The sequence below is a fragment of the Chiloscyllium plagiosum genome, chromosome 2, assembly GCF_004010195.1.
Source record: "Chiloscyllium plagiosum isolate BGI_BamShark_2017 chromosome 2, ASM401019v2, whole genome shotgun sequence".
Classification (NCBI taxonomy): domain Eukaryota; kingdom Metazoa; phylum Chordata; class Chondrichthyes; order Orectolobiformes; family Hemiscylliidae; genus Chiloscyllium; species Chiloscyllium plagiosum.
Window position 1 is genome coordinate 96,489,226 of NC_057711.1, and position 23,168 is coordinate 96,512,393.

Here is a 23,168-nt window from a genome sequence, read left to right on the forward strand (position 1 = left end):
AAAGAAATTCTGAAGGGATTTTATAAGCATATTATGGGAACAAGGATGCAGGAGTATCTTGCATCTGCATTCACTGTGGAAAAGTATGATGTAGGCCTGGATTCAGAAAGAGGACCATGAAAGTTTTGAAAAAGTTAGCATTGAGAGGGAAGAGGTATTAGTGGCTTTAGCAGGTTTAAAATTGGATAGTCCCTTGGCCCAGATGGATTTATCCCAGGCTGCCATGGGGAGGCAAGGAAGGAGACTGTAGGGCTTCTGACATTAGTTTTCAAATCTTCTCTGGCTACAGAAGGGGTACCAGGGGACTCGAGGTCAGTAATATTTACAAAGGTTCAAGGTCAGAAGTCACACGACACTAGGTTAAAATCCAACAAGTTTATTTGAAAGCACAAGCTTTCAGACTGCTGCATCTTCGAGAAATGAAGTGCAGAGAAGCATATAGACACAGAATTTGTAGCAGAGAGATCAAAAGATCATATGAATGGTGTGAGTGCGATGTCAACAGGTTGAATAATAAGTCTCTGCAGATGATCGAAAGTGTCAGATGGTGTGAGTAAAATTTGATAATCTGAAGAGACTTATTATTCAACCTGTCGACACTCCACTCACCATTTGTATGATCTCTGTGCTATAAATTCTGTGCCTATGTGCCTCTCTGCACTTCACCTGATGAAGGTGCAGCATTCAATAAGCTTGTGATTTTGAATAAACCTGTTGGACTATAATCTGGTGTTGTGTGACTTCTAACCTTGTCCACCCCATTCCAACACCAGCACCTCCATACGAAGATTCAGCTAGAGAGATGGGTGGCTGTCAGGAGAAGCAGGCAGGTAGTGCAGGAGTCTCCTGTGGCTATTCCCCTCTCTAACAGGTATACCATTTTAGATACTGTTGGGGATGGGGGTAGCCTCTCAGAGGAGTATAACATCAGTAGCCAGGCATGTGGCACCACAATTAGCTCTGCTGTCCAGCAAGATCCAAGTGAGTGACAGTGGTCGGAGGCATGCTACTTAGGGGCATAGGCAGGCATTTCTGTGGCCGCATTCGAGACTCCAGGATGGTGTGTTGCCTCCCTAGTGCCAGGGTCAAGGACATCTCTGAGCAGTTCCATGGAATTCTTAAGGGGAAAGGTGAGCAGCCAGAGGACGCTGTACACATTGGTATCAATAATATAGGTAAAAAGAGAGCTGCAGAGTGAATACAGAGAGTTAGGAAAGAGGCTGAAAAGCAGGCCCTTGAGAGTAGAAATCTCTGGGTTACTAACAGTGCCATATGCTAGTGAGGCAAGGAATAGAAAGATAGGAGAGATAAATGAGTGACTAAGGAGCTGGTGCAAGAGGGGTGTGTTGCATCTAAACTGGAAGGGAACCAATGTCCTCGCAGGGAGGATCACTCGTGCTACTCAGAAGGGTTTAAACTATAGTGGCAGAGGGGCTGGGAACCAGAGCAGCAGGTCAGCAAGTGGAGGGATTGAGTGGGAGGTAGATGTTGGGACCGATAAGTTAGAAAGGAAGGACAGGCAGAGACAGACAAATGAATGTGATGGTATGAATGGGCTGAGGTGAGCTTATATCAACTCGAGGAGTATTATAGGTAAGGCAGAAGAGACTGGATCAGTACATGGGACTATGATGTTGTGACCATTACAAAGGCTTGGTTGAGAGAGGGACAGGACTGGCTGCTCAGTGTTCTAGGGTTTTGTATGTTTTGGATGAGATAGAGAGGAAGCTAAAAGAGGTGGAGGAGTTGCATTACTAATGAGGGAGAATGTCACATCTTCATGCAGAGAGGACATACTGGATAATAGGTCCTCCCAATTAACACTCACTAGCTCCTGCCTAATACTGACATAATGTGCCCTTCCCAATTTAGTACCTTCCCGCAATGTTCTGACTTATCCTGATTCATAGCTATCTTAAAACGTAAGGAGTGGTCATCACTTTTTCAAAATGCTCTCCCACTGAAGTGTCAGACACCTGGCCAGTCTCATTAGCCAATACAAGGCCCAGTAGCGCCCGTCCTCTACTTGGACTATCAATATACTGTTTCAAGAAATCTTCTTTGATGCACTAAACAAGTTCTCCCCCATCTGAGTCTCTTTCTCTAAGAGAGTCCCAGTCAATATTGCTTCTCAACCATCAATGTGAAACTCACCGGTCTATAGTTTCCTGGATTATCCCTATTTCCCTTCTTGAGCAGACAAACAACATTAACTACTCGCCAGATAATCCAGGAAACTAGGGACCGGTGAGTCTCACATTGGTGGTTGAGAAGCTATTGGAAAGAATTCTTAGGGATAGGGAAAAGCATGACTGAAATAGGGACAGTCAACAAGGTTGTGGGTGCAGCATGTCATGTCTAACTAAACTGATTGAGGTTTTTGAGGAGGTGAAAAAGGTGATCAATGAGGATAGACCAGTGGATGTTGGCTATGTGGATTTTAGTAAGGCTTTCAACAAGGTCCTTCACAGTAGAAGATTAGATGCATGGGATCCATGGTAACTTGGCTGCATAGATTCAGGGTAGGTTTGTCCATAGAATGCAAAGAACAGTGGTGGAAGGGTATTTTTCAGCTGGAGGTATGTGACTAGTGGTGTTCTGCAGAGATCTGTAATGGGTCCTCTGCTGTATGTGATATATATGTCTGGCTTTTATTGGTAGAGGAATTGAGTTCCGGAGTCCTGAGGTCATGATGCAGTTGTATAAGACTCTGGTGCGGCCGCATCTGGAATATTGTGTGCAGTTTTGGTCGCCATACTATAGGAAGGATGTGGAGGCACTGGAACGGGTGCAGAGGAGGTTTACCAGGATGTTGCCTGGTATGGAAGGAAGATCGTATGAGGAAAGATTGAGACACTTGGGGCTGTTTTCATTAGAGAAAAGAAGGTTTAGGGGTGACTTGATTGAGGTGTACAAGATGATTAGGGGGTTAGATAGGGTTGACAGTGTGAACCTTTTCCCGCGTATGGAGTCGGGTATTACAAGGGGGCATAGCTTTAAATTAAGGGGGGGTAGATATAGGACTGAAGTTAGGGGTAGGTTCTTTACTCAGCGAGTCGTAAGTTCATGGAATGCCCTGCCAGTAGCAGTGGTGGACTCTCCCTCTTTATGGGCATTTAAGCGGGCATTGGATAGGTATATGGAGGATAGTGGGTTAGTATAGGTTAGGTGGGCTTGGATCGGCGCAACATCGAGGGCCAAAGGGCCTGTACTGCGCTGTATTCTTCTATGTTCTATGTTCTATGTTCTATATATAAATGATTGGATGAAAATAGACGGATGGATTAGTACGTTTGCAGATGATACAAAGAAGGGTGGAATTGTGGATAGTGTAGAAGGTTGTCAAAGGATATAGTGTGATATAGACCAGTTGCAGATATGGGCAGAAAAATGGCAGATTGCGTTTATGCCGCGTAAGTGTGAGGTACTGCACTTTGGGAGATCAAATGTTAAGGAAAGATATACAGTTAATGACAGGACCGTGAACAGCAATGATGTATAGAGGGATCTTGGGGTTCAAGTCCAAAACTTCCAGAAAGCGGTCATGCAAGTAGATAGGGTAGTAAAGAAAGTATATGGTATGCTTGCCTTTATTGGTCAGGGAATTGAGTACAAGAGCCAGGATATCATGCATAAGGCTTTGATTCGGCCACACCTTAGAGTACTGTGTTCAGTTCTGGCCACAACATTACAGGAAGGATGTGGAGGCTTTGGAGAGAGTGCAGAAGAGGTTTACCAGGATGTTGCTTAGATTAGAGAGTATGAGGAGGAGAGGGTAGAAAAACACAGATTGTTTTCTCTGAAGCAGCAGAGGCTGAGGGGAGATTTGATAGAAGTTTAGAAAGTTATGAGATGCCTGGATAGGATTGATGGTCAGATTCTCTTTGCCAGAGTTGTAAGGTCTAATTCTAGGGGGCATGTATTAAGAGGGGAAAAGTTCAAAGGAGATGTGAGGGGCAACGTTTTTACACACAGAGTGATAGGGATTTGGAATATGCTACCAAGGGTGGTTGTGGAGGCAGATACGATAGGGTTATTTAAGGGACTTTTAGATAAGCATATGAGTATGCAATGAATGACGGGACATGGACCAAGGGCAGGCAGAAGGGATTAGTTTAATTTGGCATCAGTTTCGGCACAACATGGTGGGCCTAGGGGCCCATTCCTGTGCTGTACAGTTCAATGTTCTATGTTCTGAGGTTGATAGGGATGAACTAGGCATCTACAGGTTAGTGAGATAACATCTGTGGTAGGAAAGCTATTGGGGAAAATCTGACGGGTAGAATTAATCTCCATTTGGAGAGGCAAGAATTAATCAAGGATAGTCAGCATGGCTTTGTCAGGGAGAGAACATACATAAATTTTGTTTTGAGGTAACTAGGTGTGTAGATGAAGCCAATGTAGTCAATGTAGTCTACATGGACTTCAGTAAGGTTTTTGGCAAGATGTTACATAGGAGAACGACCACGATGGTAGGAGTCTGTGGGATCTAATTTGACAAATAGAAATCAAAATTAACTTAGTGGCAAAAGGCAAAGGCTAATGATTGAAAGGATTTTTTTGTGACTAGTTGCCACACTATAAGGAGGATGTGATTGCACCACAGAGGGTGCAGAAGAGATTCAGCAGGATGGGCCACAAAGTTCAGTGGTCACTTGTTGTTTTCTGTCCACATTAATGATCTGGACATGAATGTAGCAGGTATAATCAGTGAGCTTGCAGAAGATACAAAAAATAGTGCTGTGGTAAATAGCAATATGGAAAGCCTTAAACTACAGGATGAAATAAATTAGCTGGTTAGATGGGCTGATTAGTGGCAAATGGCATTTAATCCTGAAAAGTGTAAAGTGATGTATTTGAGGAGGACTAACAAGGCAAGTGAGTACACATTGAATGGTAGAATCTTAGGAAGTACAGAGGATCAGAGTGACCATGGTGTGTATTTCCATAGATTTTGAACACATATGGAATATTTGCCTTTATTAGACAAGGCATTGAGTACAAGAGCACGGAGTTATGATGGGACAAAATCAGAAATTACTGGAGAAAAACTCAGTCGATCTGGTAGCATCTTTGGAGAAAGAAGCATAGCTAATGTCTTGATTCCAGCAACCGTTGGGTGGCACAGTTGTTAGCACTGCTGCCTCACAGCGCCAGGGACCCGGGTTCAATTCCTGCCTTGGGTCACTGTCCATGTGGAGTTTGCACATTCTCTCTGTGTGGGTTTCCTCCCACAATCCAAAGATGTGCAGGTCAGGTGAATTGGCCATGCTAAATTGCCTGTAGTGTTAGGTGCATTAGTCAGGGGCAAATATAGGGTAGGAGAATGGGTCTGGGTGGGTTACTCTTCAGAGGGTCAGTGTGGACTTGTTGGGCTGAAAGGCCTGTTTCCATACTATAAGAATCTAATCCATCTTGAGTTCTGACAAAAGACAACTGAACTTGAAAAGTTAACTCTGATTACTGAGCTCCTCTAGCGTTTATTTTTATTCTTTCAAATTTCCAACATTCACATCTCTGTTTTATTTTATACGTTATGTTGGAGCTCAATATAATGTTAGTTAGCTTACAGCTGGAGTACTGTGTACGTGCTAGTTGCCACACTATAGGAAGGATGTTACTGCACCACAAGATGGTGCAGAGGAGATTCAGTCGGACGTTAAGTGGGCTGGAGCAATTCAGCTATGAAGACAGACGAGAGAGGCTGAGGTTGGGTTCCTTCGAGCTGAGAAGGCTGAGGGGGCTCTATTGAGGTGTACAAAATTATAAGGGGCATAAGCAAGGATAGATGAGAAGCAACCTTCCCCTGCAGAGGGGTAAATAACAAGGGTAAAGATTTAAGGTAAATGATAGGAGATTTAGAACTATTTAGGGACAGGATTTTTCACTCAGAGGATGAGAGGTATCTGGAATTCACCCCTGATAGGGTGCTCAAGTCAGGAAACATCAAAATATTTAAGTAGTATTTAGATGAACACTTGAAGTGCTACAGTATACAAGGCTATGGGTAAAGGTCAGGAAAATGAAATTTGAGTAGATAGCTGTTTCATGACTGGCGTGTATGTAATGGAGCAAACCATACCTGTCCTAATCAGTATGTTCAAGGCTAAAATCTAAATGGAGAGAGTCTGCTGACACCAACCATTTGATGACAAATTCTGACTGTGCATGCTCACCTCCACTTTCGGAGATGCCGGTGTTGGACTGGGGTGTACAAAGTTAAAAATCACACAACACCAGGTTATAGTCCAACAGGTTTAATTGGAAGCACACTAGCTTTCGGAGTGACGCTCCTTCATCAGGTGATTGTCACCTGATGAAGGAGCGTCGCTCCGAAAGCTAGTGTGCTTCCAATTAAACCTGTTGGATTATAACCTGGTGTTGTGTGATTTTTAACTTTGTACACCTCCACTTTGTTTTAGATCTGTATGTGTAATGTGTAAATTGATTCTTAATAATTAAAATAATTCTATTTCATTTACATTTGTTTCATTACCCATTATTGATTTTACCCCTACTTTCAAGCGTTTGTTAAGGTTTTATCACAGGTTGTTTCAGAGATTTCACTGCAATTGCACATGCTCCTAGGTATCAGTAAATAAGCCAGTTAAGTATTTTGAATACACAGATGCTTGACAATATACTATTATTATCTCTACATGTTATGTCACTCCATCCTTTGAAAGTAGAGAAGGTGCCTGATTCATTGGAGTACAGTCATTTGAAATGTGATGTCCGTCCAGCAATCCTGTCCAGGCTAGCTTGAAACACAGTATTTAAAAGTTGTGCTGAATGGTTCCTCACCTTTTTGGCTGTTCTACATATAAAATGCACTGGGAATTCATCATGGTTTCATTTGTTCATTCCCCATATTCCTTTCTACACCAAAGCAACAGCTGTCAGGCAAAGTTTTATATAATTACAGAGTTATTTCTCCTGAAGCAATACAAGAATGGACCATTATGGTTTAGCTGTAATAAACATTACTTCAAATAATTGGTCTCAACATATTGAACTAAATATAAAAAGAAATATCTTTGTTTCACCAGAGCTAAGGCAGGTCACTGTCTAAATGCACAGATCCAAGATAGAAGTTTATATTATATTGATAACAATGTTCCAGTGGGAGTGAGGATGGATGAATGTTCTGGCATTTTAGCTGATTGCCAAATATAATCAGTGTGGTTTTGTGCAGAACCTCCCATTCAAAGGGTGTGGCAGAGTTCATGCTAGGGTGGATTTTAAGGATTATGTGTAGTTTATAGGCTTGATAATATTCTCTCAATCTATGTTTTTCATGTTCCTAATAAATGTGTACATATGAAAGCTTTAAGTGTTGAGCTTCCTGAAAGGTTAACATTTTTTATGCATTTGTACTCTAAATATGTTAGATTATCAGTTGAATAATTGATGACATGTCTTACCATGTACTAAGGTATCAAGGTACACATACAACTAAGTTAAAATGTTTTATACAGTAATGTAAGAGAAATCATTGAAATTTTCTGAGTGGCATTATTTTTATTCACATAGAACAAAGAACAGCTCAACAATAGGCCCTTTAGCCTACGATGACTGCGTCAACACAAAATGCTTTTCTAAATTAAAATCTTTTGCCTCTACATGTATCCCCCATGCGCTGCCAATTCGTGTATCTGTCAAGATGCCTCTTAAGCATTGCTATTGTATCTGCTTCCACTCCCTCCACTGGCCATGCATTCCAGGCACTTGCCAACCTCTGTAAATTAACTTGCCTCTCGCATACCGTCTAAGCTTTCTGCTTTTGCTTTCAACCTACGTTTCCAAATAATTGACATTTCTACTCTGAGAAAAAGATTCCAACTATCCATTCTATCCATGCCTCTCATAACTTTGAAAACCTCTATCAGGTCACTCCTCAGCCTTCGACATTCAAGTGAAAAACAAACCAAGTTTGTCCAATCTCACCTCATAGCTAATACCCTCCAAATCAGGCAACATCCCAGTAAAACCTTTCTGTACCATCTCCAAAGCCTCTATACCCTTTTGGTAGCGAGACAATCAGAACGCTACACAATGTTCCAAATATAGTCTAACTAAAGTTCTATCCAATTGCATCATGACTTGCCTATTGTTATACTCCACACCCCATCCAATGAAGGCAAGCATGGCATATGCTTTCCTGACCACCTTATCCACTTGTGTTGCCAGATTAACTAAACTATGGACGTGTACACCAAGATCCCTCTATATGTTAATGTTTCTAAGGGTTCTTCCAAATACAGTATACTTCCCTCCTGCATTAGACATTCCAGCATAAATCCCATCTGCCATTTCTCACCCAAATCTCCAGCCAATCGATATCCTGTGACAATCATCCTCATTCACCGCAGTTCTCCCAATCCTTCTGCCATCTGCAACCTTACTAATCAGACCACCCACATTCTCTTCCAAATCATTTATATATATAAAATCACAAACAACAGAGATCCCAGTACTGATACCTGTGGAACACCACTGGTCACAGATCTCTAGTCAAAGGAAACACCTTCCACTGTTACTCTCTGTCTTCTATGACCAAGCCAGTTCAGTATCTATCTTATCAGCTCACTGTGAATCCCACACATTTTCACCTTCTGTATCAGCCTACAATGAGGAACTTTGTCAAAGGCCTTGCCTATGGCCATGTAGACAACAGGGATGACATGATGGCTCAGTGGTTAGCACTGCTGCCTCACAGCACTATGGACCTGGGTTTGTTTCCGCCAACAGGTGACTGTGTGGAGTTTACACATTCTCCCCATGTCTCTATGAGTGATCTGGTTTCTTCCCACAGATTAGGTGGATTGGCCGTGCTAAATTGTCCATAATGTCCAGAGACTGCAGTATTACAGGGTTTGGGTGGAGGGTGGATTTTGGTGGGACGCTCTTTTCAGGGACAGTGTGGACCTGACAGGCGAAATGACCTACTTCCATACTACAGGGGTCCTATGATTACTATGACATTCACAGCCTTGACCCCAATCACCTTTCTGACTTCATCACAAAACTCAATCAAATTTGTTAGATATGGTCTTCCCTGCACAAAGCCATGTTGCCTATCGCTAATCAATCCATATCCAAACGTGAGCAAATCCTGTCTCTAAGAATCCTCTTCAGTAACATCCCTACCACTGACATAAGGCTCACCAGCGTGTAACTTTCTGAGTTATTCCTATTGCCTTTTAGATTAGATTCCTTACAATGTGGAAACGACCTATTGGCCCCACCAGTCCACACCGACCCTCTGAAGAGTAACCTACCCAGACCCATTTCCCTCTGACTAATGCACCTGACACTATGGGCAATAGTGTCTAATGGCTAATCCACCTGACTGGCACATCTTTGGATTGTGGGAGCACCCAGAGGAAACCCACACAGACATGGGGAGAACGTGCAAACTCCACACAGACAGTTGTCCGAGGCGAGAATCAAATCTGGGTCCCTGGCACTGTGAGAGTGTAGTGCTAACCACTGAGCTACCATGAAGTGTGCCAAGTCTACAATTTCAATATGAAAGTTGTAGTCGTTAGGTGAATGTATTACCAATGTGCATGGGAATATTACGCCGTTATGTGCATTCAAATCTAAATACCCCTGGCCAGAATTTCAATGGCTGCCTTGTGGTCCTGCCACCAGTTCCAATCTTTATGCTGACATGCCTGAGAATATGCACCCCTTCTTGAACAAAGGAACAACATTAGCTATTCTGCAGTCCTCTGGAACCTCTCCTGAAACTGAACAGAATACAAAGATTTCATAGAAGGCTCCAGCAATTTCCTCCCTTGCCTCCTTCTGTACTTTGGAATAGATCCCATCAGACCCTGGCGATTTCTCTACCTTAATGCTTTTCAGAACCCCCAATACCTTCTCCTTTTTATACTGACATGCCCTAGAATATCAATGTACCCTTCTCTAGACTCACCATCTACCATGTCCTCCTCCTTTATGAATACCGATGTAAAGTATTTGTGAAGGACCTTACCCACTTAGATTCATAGAGTCATAGAGCATAGAAACAGGCTCTTTGGCCTACCATGCTGACCAACAAACACTAAAGTACAATAATCCCATTTACTGCACCTGGTACATAGTCTACTATGCCCGAATGATTGTAAATATTTTTATTGGGTGATTGAGATAACACCTATCAAAAGCATTAAAAAACAACCACACACACATAATCACTGGCTATTTTGCAGTGTGCCGGTTTTCGCCAAGGCTCTGAGAGTTTACAGCAGTAAATGACAGCCAGTTCAACTTTAGGTGCAGATGCATGGCAGAGAATTGGGCAATATTATGATGCTTTCCACCAACTCCAAAGCCAAGAAACATTGGATCCTCAGCCAGTGAAGTTATCCCTTTGCCAGCAATGATCAGAGTGGGTAGACTTCAATGCCTAAAATCTAGATCAATGACATAACTGAAGATAACTGGGCGGCATGGTGGCACAGTGGTTAGCACTGCTGCCTCACAGCGCCAGAGACCCGGGTTCATTTCCCGCCTCAGGCGACTGACTGTGTGGAGTTTGCACATTCTCCCCGTGTCTGCATGGGTTTCCTCCGGGTGCTCCGGTTTCCTCCCACAGTGCAAAGATGTGCAGGCCAGGTGAATTGGCCATGCTAAATTGTCCGTAGTGTTAGGTAAGGGGTACATGTAGGGGTATGGGTGGGTTGCGCTTCGGCGGGTCAGTGTGGACTTGTTGGGCCGAAGGGCCTGTTTCCACATTGTAATCTAATCTAATCTAAAGTCTATTTGGTACATAACTTTGGTAAGGGCACTTGTATGGGCACCTTGTGGGAGTGTCAGAAGCAGCGAAATGGTGCCAACTTGATGTCACACAGCTTTACCAGCTCATAACATTCACTGCCTGAACTACCCAATGTTTGCAACAAAAATATTTCAAGTGTTTGGCTCTGCACATAAATTCCTTCCTTTGTCCTCAAATGGACCTATCCTTTCTGGAGCTACCCTCTTGCTTCTTATATACATATAAAAGACCTTGGGATTTTCCTTGATCCCATTTGCCAAGATATTACGTGGCCCCTTATTGTCCTCTTAGCTCTTTGTTAAAGTTATTTATGCTTTTGTCTTTCTTGAGGCAGTTCTTCACATTATAACACATGCAATATTTTCCTTTGCGTGGTATTTAACAGTACGAACTACGATGTAATTATATGTTAGTAAAGTCTTAGATTCTTTGGCTCTTCTAAATGAAGATTAATGCTTAGTGCAGAAAATTACAGGTGGTGCCATGTGATGCTTATTACTCTGTTATTGAGTGTCAGCAAGTTTTTTTTTATTAGGAGTAGACAGAATGAACAGTGCAATGTTTAGAGAGATTCAATCTACACTGGCTGCCAGCCATTACACTGCAGTGTAAACTTGATGGACTGCTGCATGGTTATCTTGTGTCGACAGGGGAAGAGTGGACTTTTTTTTTTAAAATGTATTTTTGCTCTGTTTTCCTTTTCCTTCCCCCTTCTCTACTTTGGGGATATGAACACTTTGTTCTGGTTTGATTGCACAGGCAATAGTTTCGCTCTGGCATCATATTCACATTCCTCAGAGGTGAGCTATGACAATGAGTGTCAGTAAACTATATACCATAGGTTGAAGACTTGCTGAACTTCCTACTGCTCTTCCCTGCAACTTTAGCATTGGGCAATTAGAATATCAACTGCACCATCAATTCCAGACAACATGTTGAAGTGTGCCAAGTCTACAATTTCAATATGAAAGTTGTAGTCGTTAGGTGAATGTATTATCAATGTGCATGGGAATATTACGCCGTTATGTGCATTCAAATCTAAATACCCCTGGCCAGAATTTCAATGGCTGTCTTGTGGTCCTGCCACCAGTTCCAAATCTGTTTTTGCAAGCCCCCAACTGTGTGTCCCAGTACTGTAGAATCTATGGAGTGGAAGGGGGCATAATGATGATGTCACAGTATTAGCAATCTAGAATCTCAGAACATTCTGGAATTAAATCCTATTACAGAAGATAGTGAAATCTGAAATTTAAATAAAAGGCGGCCAATGTCAATCAGATAACCATCAATGATTGCTGTTAAAAACCCATTTGGTACACTAAAGGTAAGGAAAACTGCTGACAAAGAGTTACCTGACTCAAAATGTTAACTCTACCTTCTCCTCACAGATCCTGCTGAGTTTCACCAGCAATTTTTGTTTATGTTTGAAGGAATTCTGCTGTGCTTCCCCACTGTAGCCTACATGTGACTCTTAACTATCCTCTGTAATGGCCAAGCAGGCCATCACTTTAAAGGCAATTAGGGGCGCCAGCCCACCCAGCAATATCCACATTCCCTGAATGAATAACCTAAGGAAACTTAAGAAAGACCTGCCTTTCTGAGCAGACGGTCTAATCAGAGCTCAGGTGGCTTAGCAGTGTCACCAATAGAGATGGCAGCTGAAGCTGGAAACTAAAGGAAAGGGTGTTGACATCTTGCACTTCCCTCACAAGTAAGTAAGATGTTTCCTTGTCTAGCTCTTCTACTGCTGTATCTGTGGCAACCATATCCACCAACACGCCTGTCCATGGGCTGAGGAGTGACACAAAAGAAGATTTACTCCGGGGGGCTATGTGAATGTATCTGGGGTTAACACAGCTATCAATTGGTTTATTAATTGGACTAAATGGCCTCCCACCTTTGGTTGGTGGGGAGCCCAGCTGGTGCTTTACCATTGCCCCCATTGTGATAAACCCTGGTGGCAGGGACAGATTGGGTGCTATTGTGATGCCATGTGACCACCCCTCTCACCTCACAATCCTTCTCCAAAACTCTGGGAAAATTCAAGCCCAAATGTTATATAAAGGTTGGGTAAATAAAATGATGCAGTTGAATTCTCTGACTCCGAGGATCAGCTAGCCACAAATATTCATTATACACCCTACTGACTGCATGCTGTAAGGATTCCATTCATTCTCTGTCACATGTGCTTTGATGATACAACCTTCCACACAAATTCTTGTGGTAAGTTTTCTTTTTCCTCAATCATGAATTCTATCCAAGGACAGGATTTTCACCCATATCCAACTGATTTCTTGCACCCCGTTCTCATGCCTTTCCCTTCCTCCCAATGTCCTCACACCTCCCCAGTCTCCATACTCAATGGATCATTTTCTATCATTTCTTGCAAAATGCGCCAAACGCATCATCCCATCCCCTTGTCAAGTTTCCGAGGGACCACTCCCTATGCAACACCCTCATCCAATCCTCCATCACCTCTAAACCTAATCTCTTTCTCAAGGCATCTTTTGGTACAAGCAGAGGAGATGTAACACTGCCTTTTCACTGTCTCTCACCTTACAAGATCACAAATTCTCCTAGCTGAAACATTGATTTATTTGGGCTTCATTTGATTTAGTTTACTGTATTCATTGCTCACATGCTGCAGAAGTTGCTTCTCCTGCCTCCATTCACATTGAGGACTCAAGTGTGGAAGTTGTGAGCAAAACTGAGGACAATAAACTAAGCAAAAGGATCAGCGAGATGGTAAGCCAAGGAGAGGCTGCAGGTAAGTGTGCAGGTTATGAAACCAGTAAGGCTTCAAGTTGGACAGTCAGGTAGTAAGGGAGGAAATTCCAAAATGGCGCAGATCAGTTCACGTGTAACTACCAATGGGAAATTACCTTAAAATGAAATCAGAGATATTAAACTAGACTGGAGGCTGCAGTAACTGACTGATATTAAACCAAAAACACCATAAAGCAAGGTAATGTTAAACAGGGACTCACTGTGCTAAAATAGTCAAGAAGCTGTGAACAATTGTACAAATTATCAATATTCCATGCTACCTGTGCTCATCTCTGTGATCTTAAATAGGGAACTATTAAGCTTCAATACAACTGGTGTTGTTTCATCAATTTAAATTAAATGGCAATGGAGGTTGTGGGGTTTCAGCAGGATCAGCATTCCTGTATAGCAGCATGGTATCATCTATAAAAGTCTCAGTTGGTGTGAGAAATCATTAACACACTTTCCGTGGAAAGTTTTCATTCACCTAAATGTCAGCGCTGCCACACTTGCTCCTGAAACACAAAGGTTACAGCTCAAGTCCCACTCTACAGCTTAAGTGTGACAAAAAAAAAATCAAAGGTGGACACTCAATCACAGCACTGGGGGAGCACACCCCCGCTAAAGATACCATCTATCAGATGAAATATTAAACCAAGACCTTATGTATCTGTTCAGATGGATGCAAAATATTCCACGGCACTATTTCAAAGTAAAGATGGGGATTTCACTCCCATGTCTTAGCCAATATTTATTCTTCAGTGAACTGCACACAAAAGAAAATTAAGTTGTCATATGATATTGATGCTTGCAGGAGCTTGCTGGGCACAACAGTGACTACATTTCAAAAAGTACAGTATTGGCTGGAAAGTTCTTAGAGATATCTGGCGGTAGTGAATGATACTAAGTAAATAGAAGTGCTTCTCAATTAATCTTTCAGTATTTAGTAAATAATGCCATTATGCTGATTGCTGCTAAAACTCAGAGCAAGAAGTCAAGGGAGAGCAGCATTGTGACTCAGTGGCTAGCACTGCTGCCTTCCAGCTCCAAGGACCCGGGTTTGATTCCACCCTTAGATCACTGTGTGTGTGAAGTTCGCACATTCTCCATGTCTATATGTGTTTCCTCTGGATGCTCTGGTTTCCTCCCACAGTCCAAATACAGTCGTAGAGCTGTACATCATGGAAACAGGCCCGTCAGTCCAACTCATTCATGCCGTCCAGGTATCCTAAATTAATCGAGCTCCATTTGCCAGCATTTGACCTATATCCCTCTAATCCCTTCCTATTCATATACCCACCCAGATGCCTTTTAAATATTATAATTGTACTAGCCTCCACCACTTTGTCTGACAGCTCATTACATATATGTACTACCTGCTGGAGTGCAAAGGTTGCCCCGCAGGCTCCTTTTAAATCTTTCCCTTCTCACCTTAAACCTATGCCCTTTTGTTCTGGACTGCCCAACCCTAGGGAAAAAACCTTGACTATTCACCCGAACCATGCCCCTCATGATTTTATAAACCTCTATAACATCACCCCTCATCCTCCAATGCTCTAGGGAGACAGCCCCCATCTGGGTGGCACGGTGGTAGTGGGCGGCACGGTGGCACAGTGGTTAGCACTGCTGCCTCACAGCGCCAGAGACTGGGGTTCAATTCCTGCCTCATGCGACTGACTGTGTGGAGTTTGCACGTTCTCCCCGTGTCTGCGTGGGTTTCCTCCGGATGCTCCGGTTTCCTCCCACAGTCCAAAGATGTGCAGGTCAGGTGAATTGGCCGTGCTAAATTGCCCCTAGTGTTAGGTAAGGGGTAAATGTAGGGGTATGGGTGGGTTGCGCTTCGGCGGGGCGGTGTGGACTTGTTGGGCCGAAGCGCCTGTTTCCACACTGTAAGTTATCTAATCTAATCAGCCTCTCCCTATAGCTCAAATCCTCCAACTCTGGCAACACCCTTGAAAATCTTTTCTGAACCCTTTCAAGAGACCAAGATTACACACAATATTCCAAAAGTGGCCTAACCAATGTCCTGTATAGCTGCAACATGACTTCCCAACTCCTATACTCAACCCACTGACCAATAAAGGAAAGTATACGAAACGCCTTCTCTTCCACTATCCAATGTACCTGGGACTCCACTTTCAAGAAACTATGAACCTGCACTCCAAAGTCTTTTTTCAGCAATACTCCCCAGAACTTTACCATTAAGTGTATAAGCCCTCCCCTGACTTGCTTTTCAAAAATGCAGCACCTCACATTTATTTAAATGAAACTCCATTTGCCAGTCCTCAGCCCATTGACCCATCTGATCAAGGTCCCGTTGAACTCTGAGGTAACCTTCTTCGCTGTCCGCTACACCACCAATTTTGGGGTCACCTGCAAACTTACTAACCATACCTCCTCTGTTCACATTCAAATCATTTATATAAATGACAAAAAGCAGTGGACCCAGCATAGATCCTTAAGGCGCATTGCTGGTCACAGGCCTCCAGACTGAAAAACAACCCTCCACCACTACCCTCTGTCTCCTGCTGTCAAGCCAGTCCTGCATCCAAATATGTGCAGGTTAGCTGGTTTGGACATGCTAAATTGCCCATGGCATCCAGGGATGTGCAGGCTAGGTGGGTTAGCCATGGGACATGCAGGGTTACAGGGATTAGACAGAGGGATGGGTTTGGGTGGGATCCTGTTCAGACAGTCAGTATGAACTCATGGGCTGAATGGCTTGCTTCCACATTGTAGGGGGTTCTATGATCTAAGTCAAATAAAATAAAGGCAATAAGTTACCCAAAATTTGTCAATTATGATTATCATTCATTGGTGGTTTAATGGTTGTGATTCAGTTGTAAATTAGAAACATTCAGTTTTTTTGCACATTAAGACTGCTTCAAATAAGAACTGAAATTTGTCCTAACATTTTATTTTTTGGTGAACACTACTCGTCTGTTCTTAAACTCTGCTCTGAGGAGAGTTGGCCAATTTGACATATAGTTAGAACTAAATAGAAACTAGTTTGTCCAACAGAGCCATCATACAAATTTCTTGAAAGGGATTCTTAGTCTAACCTAGCTTTACATCTTTAAAGCATGTCTTGTTCTTAATGTCAGTATTTGTAAACAGGATATTAGCCAACGTTCGTGGACCAGCTTATAACTTGAGTCTCCGCTGAATCGTTTATTTGAATAAAAACCCTATTGGCTCCTGAAGACAGTCGCAATAGTATTTATTGAGTTCTACTTAAAAGTGAATATTAGTTGAATAAATTTGATAGTATGAATTCTTTCATGCCTCACTGAGCAATAAATGCTAGTCCAGATAATGGGGCCCACATCTCCTGAATGAATTTAAATATCTTAATGCTATAAATTGAAATCGGCTTTGTCGGTCATGTCCTGACAGATCTAATGTAAGCTTTGCAGGGAGGTGGCAGAGGTTGGTGGGGGGGAGCAAGGGAAGTGCATGGGGTCTTTGACTGCCTTCAATTTGTTACTATTTCTGAGACCAATCCAGAATATTTTGTCTTGTTTTTCTTGATGAGCAACACTAGTCATGAGAGAAGACAGCCACATGGTGGCTCAGTGGTTAGCACTACTGCCTCACAGCACCAGGGACCCAGGTTCGATTCCTGCCTCGGGCGACAGTCTGTGTGGAGTCTGCACGTTCTCCCACAATCCAAAGATGTGTGGGTCAGGTGAATTGGCCATGCTAAATTGCCCATAGTTCGGTACATTAGTTAGGGGCAAATATAGGATAGGATAAGGGAATGGGTTTGGGTGGGTTACCCTTCGGAGGGTCGGTGTGGACTTGTTAGGCCGAAGGGCCTGTTTCTATACATAGAGAATCTAATCTAATAATATTTGCAACAGATATCCTGGATTCAATGGAATACTACCAGCCATGATGTAGACTGTCTTATTGTTTACATAGAGCTGAGATTGGATTGCCCAAGGTCCAGAATCATGTCGCTATTCTCTAGCAATCCATACACAGCAATCATTCTCTAATGGGCAGCTTGGTGGCTCAGTGGTTAGCCTCACTAATGCCTCACAGTGCCAGGGTCCAAGGTTTGATTAAAGCCTAGGGCAACCATCTGTGTGGAATCTGTGTAGGTTTCCTCCGTGTGCTCCAGTTTCCTCCCACAGTCCACAGTCCTCACAGTGACCATCTATTCATCATGCTACCCACACAGTGACAAGTCCAGACAAAGATGTGCAGGTTAGGTGAATTGGCAATGCTAAATTGCCCATAGTGTTCAGAGATATGTTGGTTAGGTGCATTAGTCAGGGGAAAGGTCGAGCAAAAAGGTAGGGTGGGTTACTCTTTGGAGGGTCAGTGTGGACTTGTTGGGACAAACGGCCTGTCTCCACACTCTAGGGATTCTATAATTCTAACAAGAAATGATTCATGCCATATTTTAAACTGTGGCTTTGTTTCTGCCATGCAGACAATTTGAATCAAGTAAACCAAATTATGTTCCCTAAGGTCAGGGCACAGAATATTGCTTCCCAGTGAGCCCGGTCCTAGTCTAACTTGGGAAATTGCTGCTTGGTCCCAGAGGTTCACGGCCATTGTCAAGGAGACGACAATTAGTCTCACATAGCATGCTCCACTCATGTCACTGGTGATGAGCAATTAGCGAAATGAGAGTTGGCGTGGAAAATAGTATCATTCTCATTAGAATTTGGTCAGATCCAGAGACAATCCTCACCCTAAAGTGACTATCCTCCTCGTAATGACCATGCACCTACCTCATGGTGACCTTCTATTCCTCATGCTACCCACACAGTGACAATCCAGTCTCTTTACAGAGACTGTCGAACCCTTCACAGAGACCGTCCACCCATTTACAGAGATCATCCAACCCCCTCACAGTGACTGTCCAGAACTCCCACAATGATCATTCACTCAACCCTTATAGTGACCATCCATTTCCCTCACAGTGACTGATCAAAGCTCTCACATTGATCATTTACTCTCCTTACAGCAACTACCCAGTATCCCTCCGGGACTATCCCATCCCCCTCACAGTCATCATCCATACTCTCCAGTGACCATTCAAGTCCCCTCACAGTGACTCTCTACCCTCACAAACCATTCACCACTCCTACACTGACCATTTAAGACCCCCACAGAGATTTTACCTTCCCGACAGTGATTGTCTGCTCCCTCTTCATTGTGAAACCATCACTCTTAACTACCTCATCCTTCACTGAATTACAACTAACTTAAGCACGGCTGACCCAGGATAATAGACACTGAAGTGCATATCTACTTTTTGAAGATAACTATGCATACAGCCTGGTTCAAGCTTGGTTTTGCTGTACAGCACATACTGTTTTCATCCTGAACCATGGCTTAATAGCACACCCAGCTCTTAAAATGTAACAATTGTTAAAATAATAACAAAATATGCTTAAGAAAACATCAATAACCCCAAAATTATATCAGTCAGATGTAGCTAAATATTCACATTCTCCATCGAATATCAGCTTCTTTTTTGGTGCCCCAAGATAGACAATTTCCATGAATTCTCCAACTGATTGTTCAATTAGTATTTTGTGCTCTGTTTACATTTAACAGGATGGTAACTGAATCTATTCAAACTCCCTGGTGTCAAAATGCTTAAACATCCATATTTTATTCCAGTTAACTCATAAAACCTTCTGTCAATTTGTATGGTTGAATGAATCCAGCAAGAGTGGGGCTGAAGAGGGGAGAGACGAGTGCAGTACAATAAACCACTTTTGGACTGCAGGAAGAGAGCTGTGTCTGGCGTATAAGTTGTGAATGGTAATGATACTCAGGATCATATGCCACCGGCTAAAATAGTTTCAGCTGAAATGATTTACATGCAGGACATACCACATGCCCCACACCCCTGAGTTACCTTTTACAGCAGAATATCGCTTCTACACACTGAAATTTGTTCAAGTTGTAAGTTTTGACCCAAAAGCTAGACTAATCTTTACTGTCTCACTCTGCTTAACTTCAAGCCTCTCCCTTGCGTGAATACAGCATAGGAGAAGGCCATTCATTCTATTATTTTTATGCCAGCCTCCCTCTAAGAGCCACTCATCTAGTTCCACTCACTGTCTTTTCCCCTGAGTTACTCAATTCCATTTTGAAAGCTGATTGAGGGCAGCACATTCAAATCCTGACCTTGTTTCTCTTCATGCTCCCTCTAGTTCTTTTGCCCTATTGTCCTAAGTCAGTGCTTTCTTGTTTGCAACTGTTCTACCAATTGGATCAGTTTCTCCTGATTTACTTTGTCCACATGAGAATGGGCTGAAAATGTGTTGCTGGAAAAGCGCAGCAGGTCAGGCAGCATCCAGGGAACAGGAGAATCGACCTTTCCGGCATAAGCCCTTCTTCCTGAAGAAGGGTTATACCCGAAACGTCGATTCTCCTGTTCCCTGGATGCTGCCTGACCTGCTGCGCTTTTCCAGCAACACATTTTCAGCTCTGATCTCCAGCATCTGCAGACCTCACTTTCTCCACATGATAATGGGACCAAGTGAGTGCAATTCTATACACAAGCAAGCAAAAACCTACATAGTGTCTTTCCACTTATGGCCTTGGGACCTCTTGAAAGTGCATCACAACCAATAATTTAATTTTGTTTAGCAGACACTGTTTTTGTAGTCAGATTCTTGTATTGTAAGCATGTGAACTCCATTTCACCAACATCTTCTATTTTCTAGTATATGCCATTTGACTGTAGGTATGCTGATCCTTTGCATCAAGCAAAGGCAGATTCAAATGAGTGCCAATTCAAAAGTGCTACTAACGTTTTGGAGTTACATGATGGCCCAGATGATGTAAATGTGAATGCCTTGATGAAAGTCCGACACTGGTTGTGTGAGTTCACATGGTTACAACGTAACTCCAAAATTTTGAATTTTGAATCTGCCTTTGCTTGATGCAAAGATTCAGCACACCTACAATCAAGTGGTATATGCTAGAAAATATAAGAAGTTGATGAAATGGAGTTCACATACTTACGATACAAGTACCTGACCACAAAAACAATGCCTTCTACACAAAATTAAATTATTGATTGTGATGCACTTTCAAGAGGTCCAGACCGGAAAGACACGATATAGGTTTTTGCTTGCTTGTGTATAGAATTGCACTCACTTGGTCCTATTCTCATCTAGTTAATCATAGTTAGAATCCTCATTGCTCTGTCTGATGCTCATCTGTGGGCCTCTGATATTTTTAATCTACATGCTGCCCCTCAGCAACTTCATTCATAAACACAGCCTTTACTGCCACATTCATAGAATCGTATAGTACAGAAGATGCCCTTTGGCCCATTGAGTTTGTATTACCAAAAATATACCACTACCAGCATTAGTCCTACTTTCCTGCACTTTGCCAATAGCCTTGAATGTTGTGACACTTCAAGTGCTTATCCAAATGCACTTAACAGTCGAGTTTGCCCACCTCAACTACCTTCCCAGTTACCACATTCAGACCCCCACCATGCTCTTGTTGAAAAAGGTTTCCTCAAATCCCCTCTCAAACTTCTGCCTTTCACTTTAAAATTATGCCCTTTGTAATTGACCTTTCAACTAAGGGGAACATCTGTTTTCTATTTACCCTGTCAATGCAAGCTCAAGACAACCAGCTCTATCTCTCTGTGACTTCTCATGACCCCTCCAATCTCTAAATTGTCCAGCCTCCTTGTCCAGCATCTAGTACTGGCTGAGTAGAGATTTCCAGACCCGAAGCAATTGTTTTTGGTTCCGTGGCTGATTCTGACTTTTTTTTTCTTATTTGTTCATGTTATGTGGCATAGACCACATTAATTGCCCATCCTTAATTACACTGCAGGTGGTGGTGAACTGGCTTCTCAAATCTCTGAAATTTGTGTCGTGTAGGCGGACTCAGGGAGCTATCAGGAAGAGAGTTCCAGGATTTTCACCCAGAAACAATAAAGTAACAGTAAAATGTTTTCCAGTGAGGATGATGTGTGGCTTAGAGTACAGTTTGCAGGCAGTGGGATTTCCATGTATCTGTAGCCCTTGTCTTTCTAGATAAGATTGTACATTTGGAAGGTGCTGTCCTAGAAGTCTTGTTGAGTTACTCCAGTGCATTTTGAGATGATACACACTGCTGCCTCTATGCATCCATTGTGAAGGAATGGTGGAGGTGGCAGATTAAGTTCAAATTCAGTGGGCTACTTTGTCCTAACTGGCATCATGATCCTTGAGTGTTGTTGGAGCTGGAATCATCCATATCTGCATTTATTTAAGCCTGGCTTCCTGAGCATTTCTGATTTTAATTGCAATTTTGTGTATGGCCATACCATGTACTAGTGAGGCCCCTAAGCTCAGGAATTTCTTCCCTAAACCTCTGACATTGCTTCTCCTTTTCTCCCTTCAATTTTTTTTTGACAATTGTCCTCATAGCACTTTATGTGGTTAGGTGTCATGTTTTGGCTTCAAAATACTCTCACGAAGCACCTTATGACACTTTCTTGCATTAAAGCTGCTATATAAATGCAAGTTGTTTTTCTACTTCCATTTTTAGGATCTCCGATCAGATTCACCCAGATTGAGGTTAGAGTTTAGATAATTTTGTGAGTATGGATTTAAGATTTTCACAAAGATACTTCTACTGGGGGGTAGGTGCGGTCACGTTGATTAGACTAGATTCCCTACAGTATGGAAACAGGCCCTTCAGCCAAAACAAATCCACACTGATCCTCCTCAGAGTAACCCTCCCTGACCCATTCCCCTATATTTACTCCTGACTAATGCACCTAACACTAAGCGCAATTTAGCACAGCCAATTCACCTGACCTGCACATCTTTGGATTGTGGGAGGAAACCGGAGCACCTGGAGGAAACCCATGCAGAGATGGGGAGAATATGCAAACTCCATACAGCCTTAGGTCAAACCCAGGTCCTTGGTGCTGTGAGGCAGCAGTGCTAACCACTGAGCTACCATGCTGCCCCATTGTTTAAATAAATTACTAGGAGCTTCACTCTGCATCCAGTGCTGTTAAGGTGTTTGAACTTTGACACAAACTTTGATTATCCAAACGTTAAAGTATTTCATGTTACTCATCAAATTTCCCTTAATTTAATGCTTTTTATGCAAACATGTATATTTCAAAAAATGGGTTATTTTAAAAATCAAAATGGCTAAGAAGCCTTTTGCACTTTATTAAATAAGAGGGCTATTCATACTTTAAAAATCCAGATAATTAAATTTTGAGAAAAAAACAGAAGATAGTTCCTGACTGAATGAAAAGAAGAATGTGGATGCTGTAAATCTGAAACAAGAACAGAAATTGCTGGAGAGACTCAGCAGATCTGGCAGCATCCATGGAGAGAAAAACAGAGTGAAAGTTTCAGGTCCAGTGACCCTTCTTCAGATAGAAATTGTTATCAAGTCTTTGTCATGTCCATTGCTGGTCAAGCCAACATGTTGCCCATTCCTAATTGCCTTTAACTGAATGGTTTGCTATGGTCATTTCAGAGGGGCAGTTAAGATTCTCTCACACATATTGCTGTGGATCTGGAATCACATGTAGGCCAGGCTTATAAGTACAGGTTATTTCTGTAATCGGACCAGTTTTTAAAACAACTGATGACAGTTTCATGGT

At 42.5% G+C, this 23,168-nt stretch overlaps 1 protein-coding gene across 1 annotated transcript in view; it reads right to left on the reverse strand.

Moving 5' to 3' along the window:
* Positions 1–23,168, reverse strand: part of LOC122562099 (leucine rich adaptor protein 1-like) — a 38,049-nt gene that overhangs the window by 13,557 nt on the left and 1,324 nt on the right. The window lies entirely within an intron of this gene.